At 42.8% G+C, this 23,302-nt stretch overlaps 7 non-coding genes across 7 annotated transcripts; 4 read left to right on the forward strand and 3 right to left on the reverse strand.

Annotated features, from left to right (window-relative positions):
• Window positions 1-9,074: 9,074 nt before the first annotated feature.
• On the reverse strand, window positions 9,075-9,146 carry trnag-ucc. The gene has a single exon. It is a non-coding gene; the product is annotated as a tRNA-Gly (tRNA).
• Window positions 9,147-10,627: 1,481 nt separating this feature from the next.
• Window positions 10,628-10,700, reverse strand: trnar-ccu. The gene has a single exon. It is a non-coding gene; the product is annotated as a tRNA-Arg (tRNA).
• A 6,661-nt stretch (window positions 10,701-17,361) lies between these two features.
• On the forward strand, window positions 17,362-17,454 carry trnay-gua. Its single transcript has 2 exons — window positions 17,362-17,398; window positions 17,419-17,454. It is a non-coding gene; the product is annotated as a tRNA-Tyr (tRNA).
• Window positions 17,455-17,767: 313 nt separating this feature from the next.
• trnay-gua lies at window positions 17,768-17,864 on the forward strand. Its single transcript has 2 exons — window positions 17,768-17,804; window positions 17,829-17,864. It is a non-coding gene; the product is annotated as a tRNA-Tyr (tRNA).
• Window positions 17,865-18,082: 218 nt separating this feature from the next.
• On the forward strand, window positions 18,083-18,175 carry trnay-gua. The gene is made up of 2 exons: window positions 18,083-18,119; window positions 18,140-18,175. It is a non-coding gene; the product is annotated as a tRNA-Tyr (tRNA).
• A 175-nt stretch (window positions 18,176-18,350) lies between these two features.
• Window positions 18,351-18,442, forward strand: trnay-gua. The gene is given in 2 exon segments: window positions 18,351-18,387; window positions 18,407-18,442. It is a non-coding gene; the product is annotated as a tRNA-Tyr (tRNA).
• A 3,778-nt stretch (window positions 18,443-22,220) lies between these two features.
• On the reverse strand, window positions 22,221-22,311 carry trnay-gua. Its single transcript is given in 2 exon segments — window positions 22,221-22,256; window positions 22,275-22,311. It is a non-coding gene; the product is annotated as a tRNA-Tyr (tRNA).
• Between the last annotated feature and the right edge of the window lie 991 nt (window positions 22,312-23,302).

Below are 23,302 nucleotides of genomic sequence, written 5' to 3' on the forward strand. Positions count from 1 at the left end.
AGCACAAACTATATTTAGGACAAAATATCTCATAAATTCAGAAAATACAAAGTGTTTCTTTTTCATATGAATATAAAACACTTCTGTGTGTTTCTGTGTGACTTTAAAACATTTAGTGAAGTCATTTTAGTGAGCTCATGTGTGACAAATGTTTCCTCTCTGCAGTGTGAACGCATCTGATCCGGATTCATCTCAAACAAAACCAGAAGAATCTTAAAGAAACTTCTCAACAGTTTTCATTAAGATTAACTTCCCACGATAAGCATCTCTGCTTCTGACGGAGCGGTTTCCCCCTCGTCTTAGCTGACCTGTCCTCGTCTCTACTTCTGTCCTTGTCTACGTCTGTCCTCGTCTCTATGTCTGACCTCGTCTCTACTTCTGTTCTTGTCTAAGTCTGTCCCTCGTCTCTACTTCTGTCCTTACTACTCGTGTCCTTCATCCTCACGTCTTCAGAAATTCATGTCTGTCCCTCGCCCCTCTGTCTCATATGTACTGTCCTCGTCTGTCCCTGTTGTCCCTATCCCTGGTTCACTGTCCTGTGTCTGTCCCCGTCTGTCCCTTCGCCTGTTCACGTCTGTCCCTGTCTCTACGCCTGCCGTCATGTCTGTCCTCGTCTCTACGTCTGTCCTCGTCTATGTCTGTCCTTGTCTACGTCTGTCCTCGTCTCTAGGTCTGTCCTTGTCGTCTCTTAACCTCTGGAAAACCTGTTGTCCGCTCTTGTAACCGCCGTCTACCTCGGGGCGCTGTGAGCAGGCGAGCGGTCGGTGGAGCTGGAAAAGCCATTTAGGCTTCAGGATATCAGATGATGTGTAAGTCGGGCTTAAAATAACACGAGTCTGAGGGACTGAGCACTTATGTCCTGCAGGGTTTAAATGTCCTCGTTTCACTTGCTCTGGACATACACAGACACTGTGTGTGTGTGTGTGTTCGCTGCCAATATTTACCCATGTTAGCCCCTTAAGTAACAGCTTCCTCTGCAGTTACAGTGTGTGTGTGTGTGTGTGTGTTTGTACAAATGTATGATAAATGACAATTTTACGGCTGATTTGAATGATTGTTTCCATGTGCGTCAACACAGCCGCTGAGCAGAGAGAGCTGTTTTTAACTCTGTGTGTGTTTTCTGTCATAAACACTGACCTTATCAGGACCGGTAGTCCTTATAGAGACCAAAACCTGGTCCAAATGAGGAAGGAAACTTGTTTCTGTGGAACCGCTTAAGATTTGACTTGTGATCATGGTAAAGGTAAGTGTTTACGTTGTTGCGTGAACTCATTTGACGATAGTTTGAATTGTTTTTAAAAGTTTAAAAGTGTTTGTAAATGTAGCATTTTCCTTTTAAAACGGTGGACAGACAGACAGAGCGTTGGCTTGTCCCCTGAGTCCAGGTTCTGGGTTCAGGATCGACACATTCCACAGAGAGGTGATGAGTCGACCTTGACCCAGACAAAAGCTGGCAGAAGCTTCCACCCACCGTGTCCACCACCGACCCACCCGCCCCCACGCCCAGTGTCAACCCAAATCCCTCTGTCCTCACACACACACACACAGTGAGAGGTTGACAGTAAACTGTGAGCGCCCCCGCCCTAACCCAGACCGACAGGAGTGAGTTACAGGGGTGAACACGGGACCGTGTGGGAGTGAGGAAGGAGGAGCAGATCAGAGGAAGAGGACGGAGACAAAGGTCAAACATATGTGCCAGAGACAGACTTCACTGTCCGTCTTGTCCCCCAACATCAGCCCAGCTCAGTTGCTACAGCTAGTGCTAACAAATGGGCGAAGGCACTTTGCATCGTACCGAGTTCAAATGTATTCACGGACATTTTCCTTGTGTCTTTTTGTTGTTGCTTGTTTGTTTTTTTAAATTGATGCTTAATTGTCTGTGCTCACAGGGAGTTTCACATGCACCTCAAAATTGCTCAATCAGCCAAAAACACAACGTTGTTTCAGTGTGGAAAATATCACGACTTTTTGCAACGGCGTAAAGTCGGAAGTTCTTCAGAAAACTGAAAACGGGAAACAGAAAGTTGTTCCTGATGAAAAACAGATGCTCGAATACAGTCCAAAACTCTCCTGTGGGTCACACGACTGTGTAACAGCACCATAGCACCCCCTGGAAACATTCACATGTGAAATTTGGCGCACATGTCTATTAGGATGAGACCTACAAAGAAAACCATGTCTTTGGAACCATGACGAGACACTCGTGCCATGCAAGGACCCGATGTCTCTGTCTGCAGTTACAGTTGAGCACAAAATTATTAGTGCACAGCTTTTCCAAACACTCTAGTTTTATTTTGGAGACTTTCATTATTTGACTTTGCACACAGGAATGAAATTATTCAACAAAAATCAAAAACTACCAGGGTCAAAATTATTAGCGCCCTGAAGAACTGACCTTTTTTTTATCGAACCATAGCACAAACCACTGAAGTGGGTAACTTTGCAACGCTCAAAACTAGCAAAACTTTAAGTTAAAACTGAGGGTTATCTCCCAATTCACACACAGTGTAAAATCTTTAGTCAGTTTAGTTCACCTGAGAAAGCATTGTGCCAAAAACAAAAGAAATCAGTTTTGACTTGAGGGAAAATTATTGTTGATGCTCACAAAGCAGGAGAAGGATATACAAAGTTACATATATATTAACAGTTTTACTCAACTCTATAATACTGCTTTTACAACAGACATATTTGCATGTGGTTGTAATGAAACAATTGGTCGTGTTTATTACTGTATTATGAGGACTACAAACACAAGCTTGCAACAAACATGTGCCTGTGCTTCTACGCCTCACTGTGTAACGCAGCTTGTGCTACAGGCCCCGCAGTAAATGATTATATGACAGGCGAGCGTGAAGCATGTGTTTATGACAGTGGAGTTATCTCACACACCGAGAGCACCATACGTCTCCTGAATGGCATTCCTCGAGCTGGTGCAGCCCCTGTACAAACTTCAGGTTTGTCACTTAGTGAAGATAAAGCGTGCGGCAGAGCGTCATTAACCTTATCTCGCCCCGGAATAAGTCTGACAGCAGGTGCGTTTAGCACGGCGGGTCGACACGGATTGCAGCTGCGAGGACCCTCATTTGCGAGATAGTGCTGTCAAAGGCTAACCGACCTGAGGAGACATGACTGTGAACGTCCAGGCGCCCATAAATATGTCCCTCTGTGTCGTCAAACTGCAACCTTTCTACAGTACTCCAAACTGAACGTGTTTTTAAATTAAATAATATCAATTATACATATTCCAGCCTTTTTTACAGCTGAAAATGTAAGATTGTACACCACTCACTCACTTGAAATCCTTTGTTCAGATTTACACTCATGACAGACATGAAGTAGATGAGGTCACAGTAGAACAGCAGCTCCTGTTTTCCTAGGTGCTAAAAACGCTAATTTTCTCCATGGACTTTGGTGCAGGAGAATAACTACATAATACTACACAATAACATAACTGTGCCATGTTTCAGTGAGAGTGAGTTTCTGGGTGCCAGGCTGGTTTATGTTAATGGTTAGATTTGAAAATTGTGTGTTCTCAGTCGTTGATCATTTCTGTGTTTAAAAATGGATTCCAATTCCGGTCCCAAGACAGAAGCTGATCTATTTTGGTTTGACAAGCAAACCATTTTCCTGCAACTACAAATTAAACCCTTGCCATCGCAAACGTTCATAAATGATCTCAGTGTAACACACATTCTCAAACCCCCCACCACCACCACCACTGCTGTCTCATTTTCCAATCATGCAGCAGTGCCATGTGGTGTCGTTGGAAGTGTTTTAAAGGGTTTTCCACAAAGTTATCATTGGGATCAGTGTCGTATCAGCACAGTCAGTGTTTTCCAAGACTCCGCGTCCAAACCACCCAGGAAAAGTTTGAGTTGAGTTCCAAAATCCAGAGTCGAGCGCCAACACGGGCTCAAGTACTCGACAATGGAGCCAGACAAATGACACAATTGTCACAGCTTTAAAGGGAATTCATTAACTTGTGTCTTATGTCAAATTATTTGGGCATATTTTAAAAAAGTCTTACAAAAACCCTTGTCACCAACTTCCAGGTCTGAATTTTAATGCAGTTAATGCTTGTGTCTGAGTCGAGTTGCAAGTTCTGGGAATAAGGAATCAAGTATAGGACAACGTGGATTGGGACTTAGGCCCAAAGGTCTGTATTTTATGGGCTATTTATCTACGGAGAACCAGTGCTTTTAAAACTCTAAAATGCTGCTTTTGGAAGGAAGATCTAAAAATGCCACCCAATACTTTTCTTGCTTCTGCTCCATCATATTCATCGTTTTCTTCTTCTTGTGTTTGGATTTTTTATACATTGCACAAGTTTGAAGCTCTATTTTTGGAGGATTTCTGAGGTCCGTCACAGCGCCACATACAGGCCTGGCATAGTATACTACAGCGTTTACTACAGTCGTTTTGGGGGGTTTGTGTGCATGGAATACATTTCTTGAAACAAGGCCGTGTTTATGGAAAACCTTTGAGGAACAAAAAAGAAAAAGTGCAGGAGTGAGTTTTGTTTCCATTTGGACGAGGTCCAAGATAATCAATGCTCCGTAATGAGCTGTTCTTTGGGAGTTTGAGGTCTAATGCGATCGTCCCTCTTGTCCTGTTACACCCACGTCCAAGTATCCAGTCGTAAAGTCCTCCTACGCTGGCTCTGATACAGTTGGACCTTGAGGGTTTGACGCTCACGTCTCCTCTGCTACTTTGTGGTGGACGTTTCTTGGCAGCTACAAGAAAACAGTTTGGCCCCTAAACCTCTTCTCCAAAAAGGTCAGGGACGTCAACGGAGCAAGACACTCCTTTCCTTTCCTTTTCCTTTCTGTCAAAGTGCCTCAAGCGCTTATGGCGCAGCAGACACTCTGCATTTAGAGCGCACGGCCCTAAGTACATAAAGCCTTTATACCATACGCTGCCCAGACAACAACCCACTAATCTCAGCAAGTGGGAGAAGGTAACGGTTAAAGTTACCGTGGTAGCGCTGTGTGTTGTGGTGCTCCGCAGCGAGGACTATATTGGGATTTAAATCGGTGTTTACATTGCAGGAAATAGATAAATACTCTTCGACATGGCCTCTTGAAATGATGTCGGCTCCTCTTGGCTCCTCGTGGATCAGAGACAGTTGAGCAGCCATCTGGAAGGTAAACTGGCCATTACACTGTACGCTCTCATGGTTAGCTATACAGCGTCAGACATAAATCTATTTTACTCAGCGAGGGCCAGCGCTGTCCTCTGAAAACACAACTGAAGGCTCACAGACGAGCACCTCTGTGTTTTTGAGCGTCTGATGCCAGAAAAGCTACAGACTTTGATTCTCCAGAGTGTCACAAAAACAAACTGCTTTAAAGAAAGATACAGTATGTCTCTGAGTTTGTAACCAAGAGTTTCAAGGCAAAATATTTGTATCTCTTTCGTTGTAATTTCCATATTTGAAAGTAAAGTTAAAAGTAAAAAAGGGTGTCCCTTTTTTTAAACAAATAATTTGAGGAAAAACAAGTGCAATTTCAACAATATTGTGCCTAACTTAAGTATTTGCAGGTGGACTCAATTGGAACCACTGAGGGGGCCAGTTCTGGCCCGTGGGCTCTACGTTTGCCACCCCTGCTTTAGAGAGACATTTAAACAGAAAACACTGAATCAAAAGTGATTCCATTTGGTTTGATGTTGGGCCCCCAGGTCCCCTGTCACCCGGGCACCCCAAAGCTCATTGATATGTCCCTGTTTGCTGTCTCTTTCTTGACAGTTTGTCTTTCTGAGACAGTGGAACAGCACAAAGCACTAAAACAACATGTTATAACAATAATAATAATCTGGAATATACATGGACTGGTGCTTGGACATTATTAGGAAACATGTGTTTGTGGCTCGGTCTCTGTGCATTAATCCGGCTGATGTGGCTCTGGCAAGGAGCTGGGACGACGGCATTGGGTTTCGCGTCGCCGGGGTCTTTTCTGACCGGGCCCACAAGGGATGAGTGGAGATCCTCAGCGCCGCAGAGGCACTTATGAAGGACGCACATTGTTGCCAGCCCTGGGGAGAAAACTGAGCAGTCTGGCAACACAGGCGGAATTTCCTACTGTGATGTTATCTCACACAAGACATTTAGCTTCGGCCAAGGCGAGGGGTCGTGGAGGGAAGTGAATGAATGATGGCGTGAAAAAGAAAGTAGATTGTTACGACAACACACGATACGATACATGACGCGCAGTGATGTAATTATCGCGATAATCAGACCGCGATCAACTTCTTCTTCTTCTTCATCCTCTAAACTTCCATTCTCCCTCATCAACCAGACTGTATTTATTTATCCAGCACTTTACACAATAAAACCTTCACCCTGTCATAGACAGAGAAATGGAGGCAACAAAGAGAGTTTGAAAAGGATACAAAACTATCAGGAAACACAGAGGTCGGATAAAAGAAAAACTAAAACAGTAAAAGAAAGCAGTTTTTAATTATCCCACGTGTCTCAGATACTTTGTGTCTAGTAGCATGCAGTGTAGGATTTAAGCCAATTTTGGACCCAATTTTGATCAAATTCATCCAGAAGTGTTAGACTAGATAAAGATTCTAGTTTGTCAGGCTTTGTTTGTTGAAGATTGCACAAGGAAACCCAACAAGTGATGTGTTGTTTTTAATCTCACAGATAGACTGCGTGCCCAGTTACCCGTAGCTTTCATTAGCTGTCAGTAAAAGTTATCAGTGAAACACGTCTGCCGTTCCCTCCTTAGTATATGACTCAAATTGTACAAACAGAGGAACCCCAAACAACAGAAATAAAGCTGGACCGCTTGACACTGAGGACAAAGATCAAGAGAACACCAGCAAAGGGTTGGTGTGTGTGTGTGTGTGTGTGTGTGTGTGTGTGTGTGTAGTGGCTGTGGTGAGGGGGAGACAATCAGTCACAGGTGGAACACATCAGGGCAGGTGAGGGTAATCAAAGCGGCGAGGAAACAAAGGAGGGCAGGAAGTGCACACACCTGAACTCCAGGGACTTGACGAGACAGACATGAAAGTACCACGGTTCTGTCTGGACGCACAATCACAGAGCATTTGATCAGAGGTGGACATCGAATCTGCGTCTGTGTCCATGTGTGTAAGCAAAGTCCACATCTGTTAGTCTGTCCAACATGACAGGCTTCAGATGTGACCGGTAACTCACTCAGGTTCTGTCTGTCGGTTCTGTCTGTCATTGACCACCAAAAATAAATGAAAATACAACAAACAACAAGCACAAAGTGAACGTGTGCTGTTCCTTCATCACAGAGCAACAGAAGGAACCTTTGAACCCAAATGAACACTTACGGCCTTTGTTGTGTAAGATTTCATGAACTGAGTCTGTTGCCTGACGCTGCAAAAAAAATCCAGGAACTATTTTTGAAAGTTGTAATGCTTTTATTTGCTTTGTATTCAAATCAAAAGACATTATTTTGCACGTTGCCAAATGTCTGGTGCTGTAAACCAAAAACAAACCCAGGTATTTTGTGTCTTCTTGTTAGATTATCATGAAAAAAAAATCTTTTAAGGTCTAAAATGATGATGATGTTTACATTTTTTTACCCTCAGGTCTTACTTCACTGTGTTTAAAGATAATAAAAATTCCTCAGGAGTCAAATATGATCGGCGTTATCTCCTGATTGGACTGCGAGGGGCGAAAAGTGCCAGGTCGCAATAATAAATGGTCTGAATTGCTTTGCCTGCAGGAAATACTCACCTGACTGGTAAATGTTTTACCTCTTGTTGTGTCCTCAGTGAAGCTAACAGGGGATTTAAAGATTTGAAAATAAACCCTGGATAATGATTACCAAAGGGCGAACGGTCCTCAACGACTTCACGAGAAATGAGGCGTCGACGACGTGGAGAAAATCAGGTGTGATTTATAGTTTTAAACTCGGAACACTGAGCTTTTATTTGCCCCACGCTCATGTCAGTCACACACGGCAACTTTTAAACATCAACGATTTCACAAAGTGTTTACGGCGCTGACAGAGGAGTGACGTGACAGTCTTACCGCAGCTGTCGTTTAAAGGACGTCACTCACAGTCAAAGCTGTCTGTTTCTTTTTCTCTTTTTCAAATCTGTTGTTTCACATAAAACTTTGCTTCTTCGTAAAGATGAAATTCTAGTATTTGTAAAGAAACAGGTCACAGGTTTTTTGGATCATCTGCAGGTTGAAACCGTAAAGAATAATCACATCAATAAAACAATTCATCTCAGCTGATGCCACATAAACGTGATCACTTTGTTAATGTTTCCTCGTCCACATGGAAACACAACTTTCCCTAAATGATCTTTGTTTCTGCAAACTCCATGTGAACCCCCCCCAACATGACTCCATTATACGGACCCAGCTTTCAAATACACCAGACTCCTGTTAAATACTGACATTTTTCATCTACAGTTGGACATTGTCAGCTTTGACGTCGCACTCATGACTCTTCAGTCATCAATCAGGGTCGTCTGTCTGACGACGTCACCTCGTCAGAGCAGGTACTACGAAAAACACCGGGTACCATCACAAACGGGAAAGCAAAGGTAGAAGAGTGTGATTATTTGTGCCTGGGGAGCAACAACAACCCCACTCATAGCCTGTCATGGGATTGGATCAACAACTTGGTCATCCCAAACACACACGTTGGCCGGGAATCGAGCCCGGGTCAACTGCAGCTATGCTAACAGTTATACGACCAACCTTCCTCTGTGTGTGACCCTCAAATATGCCTTAATTTCTAATCTCATCCATCCCGATCACTCCTGCTATAAATACCCGGTCCTCCATCTGCAGTCTTTGTCAGAGCGCTGTAAATCCTCTGTGGTTACATCACAGCTGAATAAACTTCCGTTTGATTAATTTTTTCTTCTTTTTGCCTCACTGACAAACGGACGGTTGCCAGGTCCAGCTTGTTTCTTCTTCCTTTAAAGATTCTCCTTAAATTTTAACATCCTACTCACGCAAGTCGGGGATTGGATGCCTTGCTCAGGGGCATCCCTGCCTGTGGCCTGTCATGGGAGTAACCTTATGGTTACAAGCCCAATTCCTTTCCCCTTGGCCATAAGCTGCCTAAAATACATGCGTTGGCCGGGAATCGAACCCGGGTCAACTGCTTGGAAGGCAGCTATGCTAACCACTATACCACCAACGCCGTTGTCTGTCCCTTTCCTTCTTTTGTTTGTATTTCTATTTCTGATGCCGTCCATCCTGGTGAACTCCCAACATAAATCTCAGCATCTTCAGCTCAAACTGTTATTATTCAAACCACTTTGGAAGATAACATGTAGCAGTAACAGCCCTGCTTGAACTTTCATTACCGCACGACTGAGTCACAATGTAAAGATCCAGTGTGTAAGAATCAGTGACATCTAGTGGTGAGGCTGCGGATACAAACCTTCCTTTGTTCCCAACAGCATCAGGGAACTACGGTGGCCCTCACATTCCTTAATTCACATAGAAAGCTTTCACTTCAAAACATGAAGCTCTGGCTTGTTTGTCCATCTGGGCTCCTGTAGAAACGCGGCGACACACGATAGCAAGGCCATTATTGAAAGATAAACATATAAAAGGCTTATTTCAGGCAACAAAAACCAGACAATTCTTATTGTAAAGTGATTATTCACATTTACAAAGTGTATGCAATGTTTGTGAGTGAATTTATTCACCTCAAGTTGTTCATTTTGTGCAACTTAAAGACACAATAAGCATCCGATGTTGTTTGTTCCACCTGAGGTGACGCCGCCTCGTCTCTGGATCACCTCATAACGTTTGGTGATCCAGTTTGTTCTGGCTCAAACTGCGTCCATTGTAATGTGAATGGACACTTGTTGCCGCGTGTTTGAGTGAAGAGGCCTGGTCCTGGTCGACTTAGCCGTGTGACACGCGATAGGGTCCAAATCCAAAGTGGAATGGCTGCAGGCTTCAACCTGCGCTTAAGAGGGTCACCACCGAACAAAGGGGGTTCAGTCACTCGCTGAGAGGCTGCACTCACTGAAAGGAACATGGGGCCAAGGCAGAGTGTGTGTGTGTGTGTGTGTGTTTTAACAGAGAGCGAGCGAGTTCCAGGTTGGAGTTTCAGTCCAACAAACAATTCTAGAAGAGAAAAGTTTGAGTGGTTAGTTTTAAATGTCTTAGATGTGAGGAAAGAGATGGAGACAAACCGCTGCTTTTATCTCATCAGAACTCTCAGAGTTTATCGAATGACCGCTGTTCTCCTGGATCTGCTTTTAATGAAATGGCTTCTGTGTCATTGTTGGGTGCACTTTGTCCAATAACCTTGTCTGTTTTGGTCGTGTGGAATTGTGGCCAGTAGTGAACACAAGCTGAGTGTCGGCCCAATCAGCAGCAGGTTAGGGTGACAGGGTTATAAATAAATGTTCCTTTAATGTGTTTTTCTCATACTTTCTTTTAGAATATCTTTTACCCGTACAGAAACATGTATGGAAACTAAATTGGTCTTGATTTTTTTTTAAATGTCACAATAGTAAAAAAGTCTTGTAGTGTCCTGCAATGACACTTTAGTGTTGAAACTTTTAAACTTTGCATCTTTGGTTGCGTACTGAAAATGAGGATGATTTTGAACAGTTTAATTTGTATTCAAAGGGCATCGCATCTTTAAAAACAATAGTTAGCCACCCCAGATGGGACTCGAACCCACAATCCCTGGCTTAGGAGGCCAGTGCCTTATCCATTAGGCCACTGGGGCTTGTGTACACAGGTTTTCCTGCACACAATTCGAAAAAGCATAGCAACAGACGCACAATGTAATTTAGCGACGCTTGGTGCTGCTTCATTCAACTGAACAAAAAGCTTTTCAGTTCACGGCTGTAAGTGTTTACATTCAGACCAGCACTAAACCTACAGCTTTATCAACAACACAAGAATTCAGATCCAGGTGCCCGAGCCTGGACTTAGCCTACAGCAAGACGGACACTCACCCATTCACTCACTGCTGCATTTGTCACAGCTCACCTGGACAATGTCCAAATTTAAGGGGATCTGACGGTCCCCAGGATCTAATTACAGAATGAGTAGTTCAGCTGCGTATCAACAGTAATCTGCATCCTTACTACCACAGAGAACACATCATGGGACCATGAATCTCTCTTCTTCTACAGTTGCAGTAAAGCGACTGTGGATCAGTGGGAGAGCGGGTCGTCTTTCAAGCGGAAGGTATAGACAGTGATTCCAGGCTCTGCTGGTTTAAATGTCGTTGTGTCCCCGGGTAAGACATTTAATCCCAGTCGCTCCTGACAGCTGCGTGTGAATCAGAAGACGCTGCACTTAGATGCACTTTGTTCATGTGTGAGTGAATGGGTGAATGTATTTTTAAAGTCATCCAGACTTGAGACACTCGATATAAAGACAGGCCGAGGACAGACCTAAAGGCAGACTGATGACAGAGTTAAAGTAAAAGTAAAAGTTTCTCATTCACAGCTGATGTTTCTGAGTTTGAGGTTGATGGGAACCACTTAGTAGATGAATAAATGAATTTAGGTGACCGTTTCATTTGGTTTTCAAAGTAAAATTGGGTCAGTGGTGTTTAGCATTATTAAATATTATTTATTCTAAACATAGAGCCACTGCTAGTTGATGGTCCAGTTGTTAGGAGAACGTGTTTCGTGTGCAGACTCAGGTGGTTTTAAGGTTCTCTGCCAGTAAGAAGCCAATCAGAGCCTGGTGTAAACCAAAATAAAGATATTTATGGAACCAAGAGCAGATTATTCCAGAGATTAACAGTAGCACTGATCTTCAGATTAGGAGTTAGCGTCAGGCCCTGTACATGCCTGTCTCGATTTTCAAGTTTATTCCAAAGAAAATCCTTTAAACGTAACTCATTACAGACTCCAGGGTCTTCTTCACTGTTCTCTAAAACCACAACAGCAAAAATACCCCAACAGTTTTCAGACTTCTCAGTTTTTAGGGGCTCTAAAATGCCAGGATAGTGTGGATGGCAGGTGTATCCAAAACTAAATGTATGTATGTTTATAGGAAAAGTGGAGTTGCTGTGTGTGTGTGTGTGTGTGAATGAGGCATTCTTGAAGTGTGAATGAGATTTTCATTGACTCATTTGTAGCCGACAGACAAAGAAAACAGTCTCGTTGGGATTGAAAATGTCTCTGTCCACAAGTGCTTCTCCACAAAATCAATTCAGACAAAAGCCTTTTACTACCATCATTTATTTTCTGTGTGTGTGTGTGTGTGTGTGTCAGGTCACACCTGCCATCGTCTCTCCTGCTGGGTGTGTGTTGCGCTCTGTGCCAGATTCACTCAAGAGTACAGCATTTTCTCGAGAGATGTGACTGACGTGAAGTATTTTGTTTGGTCGGTGATAAATGTTGTCTCAGAAAATTCCCCGTGTGAGGATCCACTTACACAATAACCCCCCCCCCATGAGAACGCCTCAAAATCCCCAGACGTGACGATATCTCTACAATACAGCAAACGTTCCCATACAGTCAAGAGTCGCTCGCAGACTCGTGCTTTTCTAATCTTTTGTTGAATTTACCCCTGAATCCAAACTCTTGTCATTCCCCGTGTTATTGCCTCCCACACACAAACGCTCCATCCTGAGGAATATTTTACCTCTTGAACCAAAAGGCGAAGTGGCAAAAAGCTGCGGCTGCGTTGGCTTTTCACTGCGCCTGGCAGACATCGCTCATCGTCAGGCCCACTTCCCACGCTGAGCGGGCTCAGCTATGAAAGGAGGAGAAAAGAAGAAAGTCCTGTCAACTTTTTCCACTCGGATTTGTTCTGTTCTTCTGCTGCCGTGTTTTTTCACCTCGGTATCTATTTGTCCTTTTTCAACCCCCACCCCCCACCCCCCCGCCCACAGGCTCCTCCTCCTGTGCCGTCCAACATGTCATTCTTCGTCTTTTGTACCTACAGGCCCTTTTTCCCCATTGAACTCTCCACTCCTCTGGCTCTCCCTTTTCCTCTCAGGGGCCTAATTATGAGCCTGCATTAAATAAAAACATTTATATTTCACCCACCCACCCACCCACCCCCACCAAAAACGGGTTCTTCTCTGTGCTTTCTCTGGACAATGAAGGCTTGTGATTCTGCCCTCCCTCCTGCTCCCTCTTTCTGTCTCTTTCTCCTCTGAGTGGCCATTCACCGGGGCTCTCTGGCTCTCTTTGTGATTGGCTCACTCCAGGACTCCTAGGGGGCAGTAATTGTGTCTCATTAAGTCATACAGTAGGTACGAGGTGGTGGTGGTGGTGGTGGGGTGGGGATGGTGGGTTGTAGCAGGGCGAGTAGTGGGGAGGGGGAGTTTGCTGCACAAGGCCCCACAATTAGAAATCCCAGTGAGCTTGAATGGGAGCTCTAATAAGGCCACAATGGCTGGGGCTCCCTGCCATTTAGGCCAAAAAGGAAGTGTTGCCATTGTCCACACACACACACACACACACACACACAGGAATGCATGTAGCACAGCAGGGATGGATGTACTTGTGTGGCAGCGTCAACCCAGAGGCCAATTTGGGAAGATCAGGGGATGTAAGAGAGCTTTTCATTGCCTCAGTCACGACACACACACACTATCCACAAGGCAACAGAGTTATATATATATTTATATAATTATATATATATATATATATATATATATATATATATATATAAAACAGAGACGATGTGGACCACGTGCAAAAAGCCTCTTGTGTTTAAACGCAAGAAGATGAAGATGGCGACTGAACAAGTAAGAGAGGTACAGGTTCAGCTCACATCCCCGCCCCTGACCTTCCGGTTACGAGCCTGATTCCGCTCCTCGTGGCCACGCGGTGGCCGGGGAAAGCCTGGGTCAACTGCTCGGAAGGCAGCTTTGCTAACCACTATACCACCAACGCTGTTGTGAGCTTGTTTTCTTCATCTTTTCATGACAAAAACATCTCAATCTTCACTCTTCACTCTTTATCTGTAAACTGTTGAACCTGAACTGTCCCTCAAATATGCTTTAATCGCCTCAGCTCGCTGGGAAGAGTCGAGTCAAGCTGATATTCCCGGTTTCAGTCAGTAAGTATTTGTTGTTTCCCAAGTGAGCGAATAACAACGTTAGCTGGCAGCTAGTGGTTAGCATGTCAAGAGCCAGTCTGTGTCTTTCGACCATCAATTCATTCATTCTCCTCCTCGTCCACCTAAAAATACACTGGTTTGGATTTCTTTACGTTTTCTCCTCTCCCCCTTTGTCTTCTGTGCATCAACGTCTTCTTTTATTTCCAGGTCAAAGCCCGAGGACAGAGACTGTTCAACGTACGACTGCAGCAGTAATTGAACTCCCTTCAACCTCATTATCTGGGAGTGTATGTTTGTATGTTAGTATCACTTTGAGATATTTGATTTTCCTACAACGTGTATATTTTAAAAGGACGAAAACACAACAATTCTATTTGATTTTTTTCCTTCTTAACGTAGTTAAATGTTGCGGCGTTGCTTGAATGGCTGGAGCTCCCTGTCATTTAGGCTAAAAAGGAAGTGTTGCCATTGTCCAAACACACACACACACACAGGAATGCATGTAGCACAGCAGGGATGGATGTACTTGTGTGGCAGCGTCATCCCAGAGGCCAATTTGTGGAGTCTGTGCGACGTAAGAGAGCTTTTCATTGCCTCAGTCGTGACACACACACACATACACCCATTCAACAATGTGAAGCACACACACACACACACACACACACACACACACACGGATACACACTTTACTGAAGCTGAAAGAGGTCTCATTAGTGATGTTCAGGACGAGCGGGGAGTGTGCGTTGTGTTTGCTCATTTGTCGCCGTGTGATTCTTGTGATTCTTCACCACTCGCTGCACAACAAGAGTTTATTTTCTTTCCTTTTTCCACTTTTGTGCGAAAAACAATATCTGCTTTTCCAGCACGCTGGTGTTTTGGCAGATATATAAATAACACACAATAATAATAATAATAATGATAACACATACAAATAATGATATTCCGCCACCATCTGTCTCTAAAAAGGCAAAGTGAAAACTTTGCAAAACGCTCTCTCCCTCTCTCTCTGTGTGTGTGTGTGTTTTATCGCATAATAGGAGCTGAAAGTGTGTCTCTTCTTTTTCCCTCCGTTTATCTGCGCAGTGTTCCCAGGAGAAACACTGGCTACCCCCTCCTTATCTCTGTCACCGCCGAGTGCTGCAGTGGATTATGAAGTGGATTATGCAAATGACTCACAATATATTCATATTAACAAAGGTTGAGGTTCATGCGCCCGTGCCCGGAATTTATGAATACGCAAAAAAAAAGAAAAACAGAGAGAGAAACGGAAGAGAATTGTCTGGAATGTGTTATCATTTAATGAACATTTACTTAATTGGTTCACAGCCGTGTTTTTGGCTCATTTGTTAATTGGTGGATTTAGCGGCATCTGTAAAATGTGATATCCAATGTAGCCCATTTTGTTTTTCAATTACTTTCAAGGAGGTTTTTGTGCTGCACAATAACTGATACGGCTGTAGTTTTTATACAAATACTCCACGTTTTACTCTGTTGTGTCGCAGAGAATGGATTCTTCTTCCACAACGTTGTTGTCTGATACTGATCCGAATGTGGAATCTCCTCACATCAAGTTACTATGAAACCTCTGTCGGCGTGTTACCACTCGCCTCGCCTCGGCACAGCACTAATGATAGTTTATTTTAGTACCTGGTACCGAGCTGAGCAGGTACTATGAGTGACGTCCCCAGACTGTCGGCCACATCGGTCAGAGTGTCGCCACAGGAAGAGACGTCCGACACAAGAGTCAAGCCGGACAATGAAGAACTGTAGATCAGTTAAAAAAAGACTTAACAATCCTAAACACGTGGGTTCATCTCCAACAATTACCAGGGAAATGTCTAAAATCTCAATATTTAACAGAGGAGTCTGGTGTGTTTAGCAACAGCATTGCTGATCACAGACTCTGCCGCTGCGTTTCAGTACTGAACAACTCATTTTTAATGAACTGATTCTAATGATTCAGTTACACTGAAAACAACTGCTTTACAAGTCACTCGTCACTTGTTTGTTTGTTGCGTGTGAAACGTGATGACTCCGCCCACATTGAGTAGGAACTTTTTTGTAGTGGAAAACCAAACGTGCCATGGTGGAGGTGGCGAGGTGAGGCGAGCTGGGGCCAGAGGTGGAAAGTAGGCTTGAGACACCAAACAGTGGATACACAGGAGTGTGTTTTTGTGTAGTTCTTTGCGCTCCCTGGGTCGGGATTATTCTCGCAGCAGCATGTCTAGCACGACACGTCGGGCACCAGCAGTTTAAAACATTTGGCCTAGTTGATAGTCTTTTCAGACCACAGAGATGATCTGATGTGTCCGGAGTCATGAGAGACAGAGCCATGTACAGTGATCACAAAACTGTGAAATTATTCACAGCTCCAGAATTATTTTCTCAGCTCCTCAGCCTATGATAGCTGAGTTGGTAGAGCGAAAAACTGTAGGAGAAACAAACACTGCTGATATCCTTAGGTCGCTGTTTGAAGGAGAGGTTTTATAGTTGTTACAACATGAATATACTGTGTAAACTATAATAGCTTGTATTGAAGTTACCGTACGAAGTCTTAAAGAGGCCATAGCATGGTCCTATTTCATGTACAGTATATGTGAGATATGGAGGTGTACTTACAAACATAAAGTCGTTTTTATGGTCAAAACTATCGCTAATGCTAAACGACAGAAACACGAAGACAGTTTTACGGTTTGTAAATATTGTAATATACAAATTGCTGGCACTGCTCCTTCCTTTAGGTGAAGTTTGGTGCTGTGTCTTGCTTTATTTTGCCCGAATTTTGTGTAACAATCCTCCGTGAAGTGGTTGCCGCATTCATGGAGGTATTTGGGAAATGTAGCAGGGATATTCCCATCAAATATCAAACATATCCACTGAGCTTTTCTTTGCTCATTTTCGGGGAGCTTGTGGAGCGTCTGGTATTATTTATCACAACCCAGAACAGAGGTTTTTAGCGAGTAATTAGCAGGTTTAAGAGAGTCAGGGTCGTACCATTGTTGCAGCGTAAGGGGAAGATCACACTATATATTTTGTCGTTTTGTTGTGTTTATTTTTTGATAATGTTTTTTTAATGATCTGTATTAGTGAGCTAAAGCAGTTAGTAACCACTCTGACATGCTCAAGGGCAAAGGTTGCAAGTTAAATTCACAAGTTTGAACGTGCAGAGTGTTTGTGAAGCTCTCTCTCTGCGTGTATGTGTGTGTGTGTGTGTGTGTGTGTGTTATTCTCGCAGCAGCAAGTCCAGTGCGGCCAAATACATTTGTCTTTTAAGACCACAGAGAATCTGATGAGTCTGGAATCTTCATAGACAGATAGATTCGCTTTCTTGATCACAATATTGCCGAGGTTAACCTTCGATAGCTCAGTTGGTAGAGTGGAGGACTGTAGAAGATAGAGTTACTGCTGATATCCTTAGGTCGCTGGTTCAAATCCGGCTCGAAGGAGACTTTTATAGCTGTAAAAATAAATATGTAGTGTAATAACAGACATCGTCTTCACCTAACAACTTATAAACATGTAATAACATCATTATAACATATTTTGAAAATGTTTTATGTTATAAACAAGTAATAACATGACATAAGCATGTTATAATAACATATTTATAACACTGATCTTTAACTTGATGTCATTTAACTAACATTAACTTTAAACCTGCATTTATTAAACCATGGTTCTAATAAATTGACAGATTTGTCCTCCCTCCCTCTGTCAGTCGTGGTGTCCAGATGTGTGCAGTATAACTGACCTTTTGTCCCTTCGATAGCTCAGTTGGTAGAGCGGAGGACTGTAGGAGACTGAACTGATTACAGCTGAAATCCTTAGGTCACTGGTTCAAATCCGGCTCGAAGGAGCTATTTTACAGCCTTATTAACAATGTGCAACTGTATTAGCGTGAATTAAAATCACTTAATGAAACATTTATAACACCACATGTCATAACGTGACACGCCGTTCATTACAGTAAACACTGTGCACTGACCATATAACGCACAAGTGATGTGTTTAATTTTGTTTTTGTCAGATAAAGTGTGATAATTCATGGTTATTCAGTGTACAACCATGGTCATCCCTTCGATAGCTCAGTTGGTAGAGCGGAGGACTGTAGAAAAATGTCACACAGCTGTAATCCTTAGGTCGCTGGTTCAAATCCGGCTCGAAGGAGGCTTTTAGAGCAGAAACAACAAATAGTGTACTTTTCTGAAATCACATTAGTAATAACATGCTTATGACATGTAACCAGGGTTCTAATAAGTTGTCAGATATGAACCGACCCATCTCTCTCTGTCCTTCTGTCAGTCCTAAGTTCATACATGTGCAGCGTGTCTCAACATTGGACCCTTCGATAGCTCAGTTGGTAGAGCGGAGGACTGTAGAGAAACAAATGACACTGAAATCCTTAGGTCACTGGTTCAAATCCGGTTCGAAGGAGGTGTTTTAGACCAAATAATATGTGCAACTGCATTACAATCTCTTTAAATAACACAAATAGCACCATATCATACACTTGTATCCTTACAGTACACTTTTTTTCTGTCCATATAACACACGAGTGACGTGTTTAATTCTGTTTTTGTCAGATAAAATATGTTGACACAGGAAAACAAAGGTTGTAACCCTTCAGTTGTTTCATAATAACTACACCATATGTGTGTTTTTGTGCTTTGTCTGAGACTAAAGCAGCCAAACATCCGTCCTGAAGGACGCCTCAGTGTGTTTGTTTGGCCGTGACCTTCCATGAAATGTTACTTCACGGGCACAACTCTGTGGCCATCTGCATGCTTTTCTCACAGGCTCACTATCAGCACCAGCCCCACTGTATCATTTTCCACGCTGGGAACGATTTTGCCCAAACATTTCATGACCTCATGCCAGATTGCGTTACAGCCCCTGTGTGTCTCTGCGCGCTGGAGCTGAATGGCCGACCGGGCGAACCAGTACGACGGGGAGCTCAGTGGGAAGCGGAGTGAGCGTAATGTGTTTCATGTACACAGCAGCAGGGAGAGCGGCCGCTCCTGGGTGGCGGCTAATTGGAGTCGTCGGGCATCTTAAGCACAATTAATGACAGTTTCCCACCTCTTTACTTTAGTTGTAGGTGATAATTATTGTTTGGGACCTAATTTACACAAATAATTAACAGATGTATGCTGACAAATAGGCTTAGTTTATTCTTTGCAAATCCCTGCAGCATTGTATTGTTAATTGGGCCGAATGTAAGCAGATACTCTGACATGTCCACCACCTCCTCCTCCCCCACAGTTCCTCACTGAATACAATCCTAAGCCGCTGAATAAACAGCTTCAACTTCAGGAGGTGCTTTCCTCATAAAGCCCAGACTGAGTTTAGCCATTGTTTGCAAAAAACAACAGTGACACTTAAGTGTTTATTGGAGACGTTGTTCGTACTCTGACCATATGAATAGAAACAGACAGTTTAAAAGTCGGAGGATGTGAAGTAAATAAAAGGTATATTGCACAGCATTTAAGGAGATGTTTTTGGACTGTTGTCTGTTGCTGTATCCACTCAGATGTGGCTTTATGTAAAAATGTCAATGCTAATCTGCCATGTAATAATCATTATTTCCTCAATCATTGATTATTTTTGAATCAGTTTCTATTATCAGTATCATCAAACAAGATGAACACACAAGCTAGCTTTTTAGCTAAGAGGCTAATAGCTACCAGCTTATGAGCTCAGATGAAGGACACAGCAAACAGTAATAATGTAAGATAATTTCTGTTCACAAAGGAAAACAGAGGCAACCAAGCAGCTGCTGAGAGGCTAAGAAGCTACCTGCTAGTTGCTTGTGAGCAACTATTGTGAAATGAGCTTGGACGTAGCATTAAAATAATGTTATATCACTTTTTGTTCACGAAAAACATAGAGATATGGCTGCTAAGAGGCTAAAAAGCTACCAGCTGGTTGCTTGTGAGTTATTGTCAGTGTTGTATGAAGAGGTTGTTTTCCTTAAACCAGGCTGCAGAACATCTTTAAGGTTGAAAATGCATTATTTTTGCATATAGACTGTGATAGTTTCCTATGTTAACTAATTTTCTGACTATAATAATGCTTATCCTAACACTGTTAATTTAATATGTAAGGAACATTATTAAATAATTCTTCATGGGTTATTCTATTCTCAAACTGTGTAAACACGTTAATACTTACTTTTTGAACCACTGGATCATTTGAAAAACTGATCTAAAGCCATTGAATCAGATTGTGTCATAAATATCTCAGTTGCTGGTGATTTTAATTTGGTTTGTGTTTGTTTTATTTGTTAGTTTGTCTGGTGATGTGTTTGCTCACAGGATTAGACAAAACCTTTATCAAGTGATTTTCTTGAAACTTGGTGTCAGGGTGTCATCAGAGTTTGGAGCAGATACAATTTAGACAGAGTTTGGAAAAAGGTTAGCATTGCTAAAAAGATTATTTTTAATAGCTGTGTTAATGTTTTATGATGTCCCAATTTTACCTCAAACTCAACATGAAGATGTTTAATTTATTTTTATTGGACAATCAATGTTATTCATAACAGTCAGCATAACCCACTAAAGTCTGTTTAAAAAGTTTGTTTACACACATTTTAAATGTCCAATTTCAGTTGCATTAACACAGTAATTTTTTTTCTTTTCTTTAATGTCATGTAAAGTTTCTCAAGTCACAAAAAAGCTGTCATGAATCAAACCTGACGGGTATTTGTCTGCTGTTTCCCACCCTGCCACAGAAAAGGGGGCTTAGCGTGTTCTAATTGTGTGTGGAGCGAGGCCACCCGCTCCCCCCTCACTGTCCCACTGTCAGTCAAACAATACAATGCTAACCCCTTCCACTTTGTCCCCCCTCCCCCCACCCCCAAACCCATTTACTGGGCCGACTCCTCCCTGCTTTCACCAGCCACTCTGGACACAAGGAGTGGTGACACTGTGTTTTCTTAGAGGTGAATGTGGACCATTAGTCAACAGCTGGGCCGCGACTCATTCACAGAACGAGTCGAGTCAAGACACGGTGGCTTTGCATAAGCGGACATGAATATAGAACAACATAAGGAGTCTGGATTTTTTTCAGTTTTCACAAAAGTTCACATTTCAGTCACACAAAGGCCGCACGAGAGACCCAGTCCTCAAAAACATCAACATTCGACATAGAAATGATCATTTTTCACCCAAACCAATGTCCTTTACATTTTCAATCTTACAATGCTCCTTGAAAAACCTTTATGTAAGACAAGTTAACAATCCGGCAGATGACTTTCTCAGTGCAGCAGTGTGTGCAGTGCACACTTTGTCGGTGTTTGGATAAGAAACGCAAGAGATATTAATAGAAATCTCCTCTGCATTGTCTCATTGCTGTGTTTGATTGTATAGAGTGTACAAAATGTGCAGTTCTTTGAGATTATATCATGTTCGTCTTACAAACCGTTTATTACGACATTGTCAGATAAAGTTTTGGAGTCCACCTGTGTACAGAGGAGCAGACCTCATAGACCTTGTAGACCTCATAGACCTCGTAGACCACAAAGACCTCATAGACCTCAAAGACCTCAAATATCTCATAGACCTCAAAGACCTTGTAGAACTTGTAGACCTCGTAGACCTCAAAGACCTCATAGACCTCAAAGGCCTCATAGACCTCGTAGACCTCAAAGACCTCATAGAACCTTTGATAGGTCAGTTGGAAGAACTTAGCATGGTGGGACAATATAGTTCAATATGGTTCAAATCTGGCTTGAAGGTTTTTTTTTATAGCTGTAATAACAAATAACAAATATGTACTATATGCAACTGTATAAGGTGGCATTACAGTCACCTTACAATGCATTTGTAACATTTTGGCAACATTTTTCCATCATGGTAAACTTCAGTTTGGTACGGTTTGGACCGGTGAAGACCCGGGTCAGGCTTGTGCTTGTACTTTACTTGGTAGGCGGGGTGTGGGCTGTACTCGAGATATGTAGCATGAAGTTAAAGCAGTGCAACAACACAACAGACAACAAAGGAGGACGTCCCAGCAGCTCGTTTATTTTCTGCTCAGTTTGTCTCAAGACTTTTCGCCCAAACCAGCTGACTGTCGCAGGGACTAGCTCCACTCTTACTGTACTGTACCATTACTTTGAAACACCAAGAGAAGACTACTGAAGAATGGAACAGTTGGGGCCAGTTACTGTGGTATTACTACAAAATGATGATGCACTTATATCTCTGTAAAACATTCCTTCGAGCCGGAGTTGAACCAGCGACCTAAGGATGTCAGCACTGACCAGCTCCTACAGTCCTCCGCTCTACCAACTGAGCTATCGAAGGGACAGGGTTATGGTTCTTGTGACTGCCTCATTCTCTTCCCTTGTGGTAGAAATAACATACTGTGCACTTTAATATGAGATATTAACCTGAAGTTTGTTTTGTTTCATTCCACAGCAACGTAATAATGAGTGACACAGAACTCACATCCCCAGACTGAGTAAAAACCGTTCCCAGCGCCAAACTATCATTCATCACAGATGACAGATAAACACCACGACAGGAAACAGGAGCTGAGGTAGAAACATTTGCATGAGGCCAACATTAATTTTCTGCGACTGCGCTTGGCTCGGCAGCGAGGGGAAATAATTGTCCTGACAGGGACCTGGTGTACATGAGTGCCGTGCACACAAGTATTGGCACGTACGTGTACTGACTGACAGGGGAGAAAATGATTTGTCATTTTGTTTTTTACAAGCGAGCACCTGTTGGTGAGGACCGGGAGGAGGTGGAGAGCAGGATATCTGTGTCTCTCCAGGGAGTTTGTGTTTTTGCTTCTGTCTGATTGCCAGTGTGCGAGGATGTGTTTCTGTGAAGCCGGGAGAGGCTGATATTGTTTTCTCATCACCTGAAAACTTCCACTGTCCATTATAAACATGAGCCACGCTGTGCATCTCTATTACAGTTAGAGTGACTATTTTTCTTGTTTCTTTTAACCTAATTCAACCTGAATCTCTAGAATACTAGAAACATGTGGTTTACAGCAGAGGTCTCAAACGTGTGGCCCTCCAATCAATTTCATGCAGCCCACCACTTAATATCAAGTTATAATGACTTACTTCCATGTGCTTTTGATTCGTTTTGATTCATAAATATGTTTTTGTTGTGAACTATACATTGTTCCGCGTCACCGAAAACACTTTTATTGTGAAATTCTGTAAAATATTGTCACAAATGACTGGAGTAGACACTTGTGACCCCTGTTTTCGTGACACACCTGATTCAAATATCAGGCTTCTGCGGTGCCTGCATTTAGGTGTGTTGGAGCAAGGAA

The sequence above is a fragment of the Solea senegalensis genome, linkage group LG1, assembly GCF_019176455.1.
Source record: "Solea senegalensis isolate Sse05_10M linkage group LG1, IFAPA_SoseM_1, whole genome shotgun sequence".
NCBI lineage: Eukaryota > Metazoa > Chordata > Actinopteri > Pleuronectiformes > Soleidae > Solea > Solea senegalensis.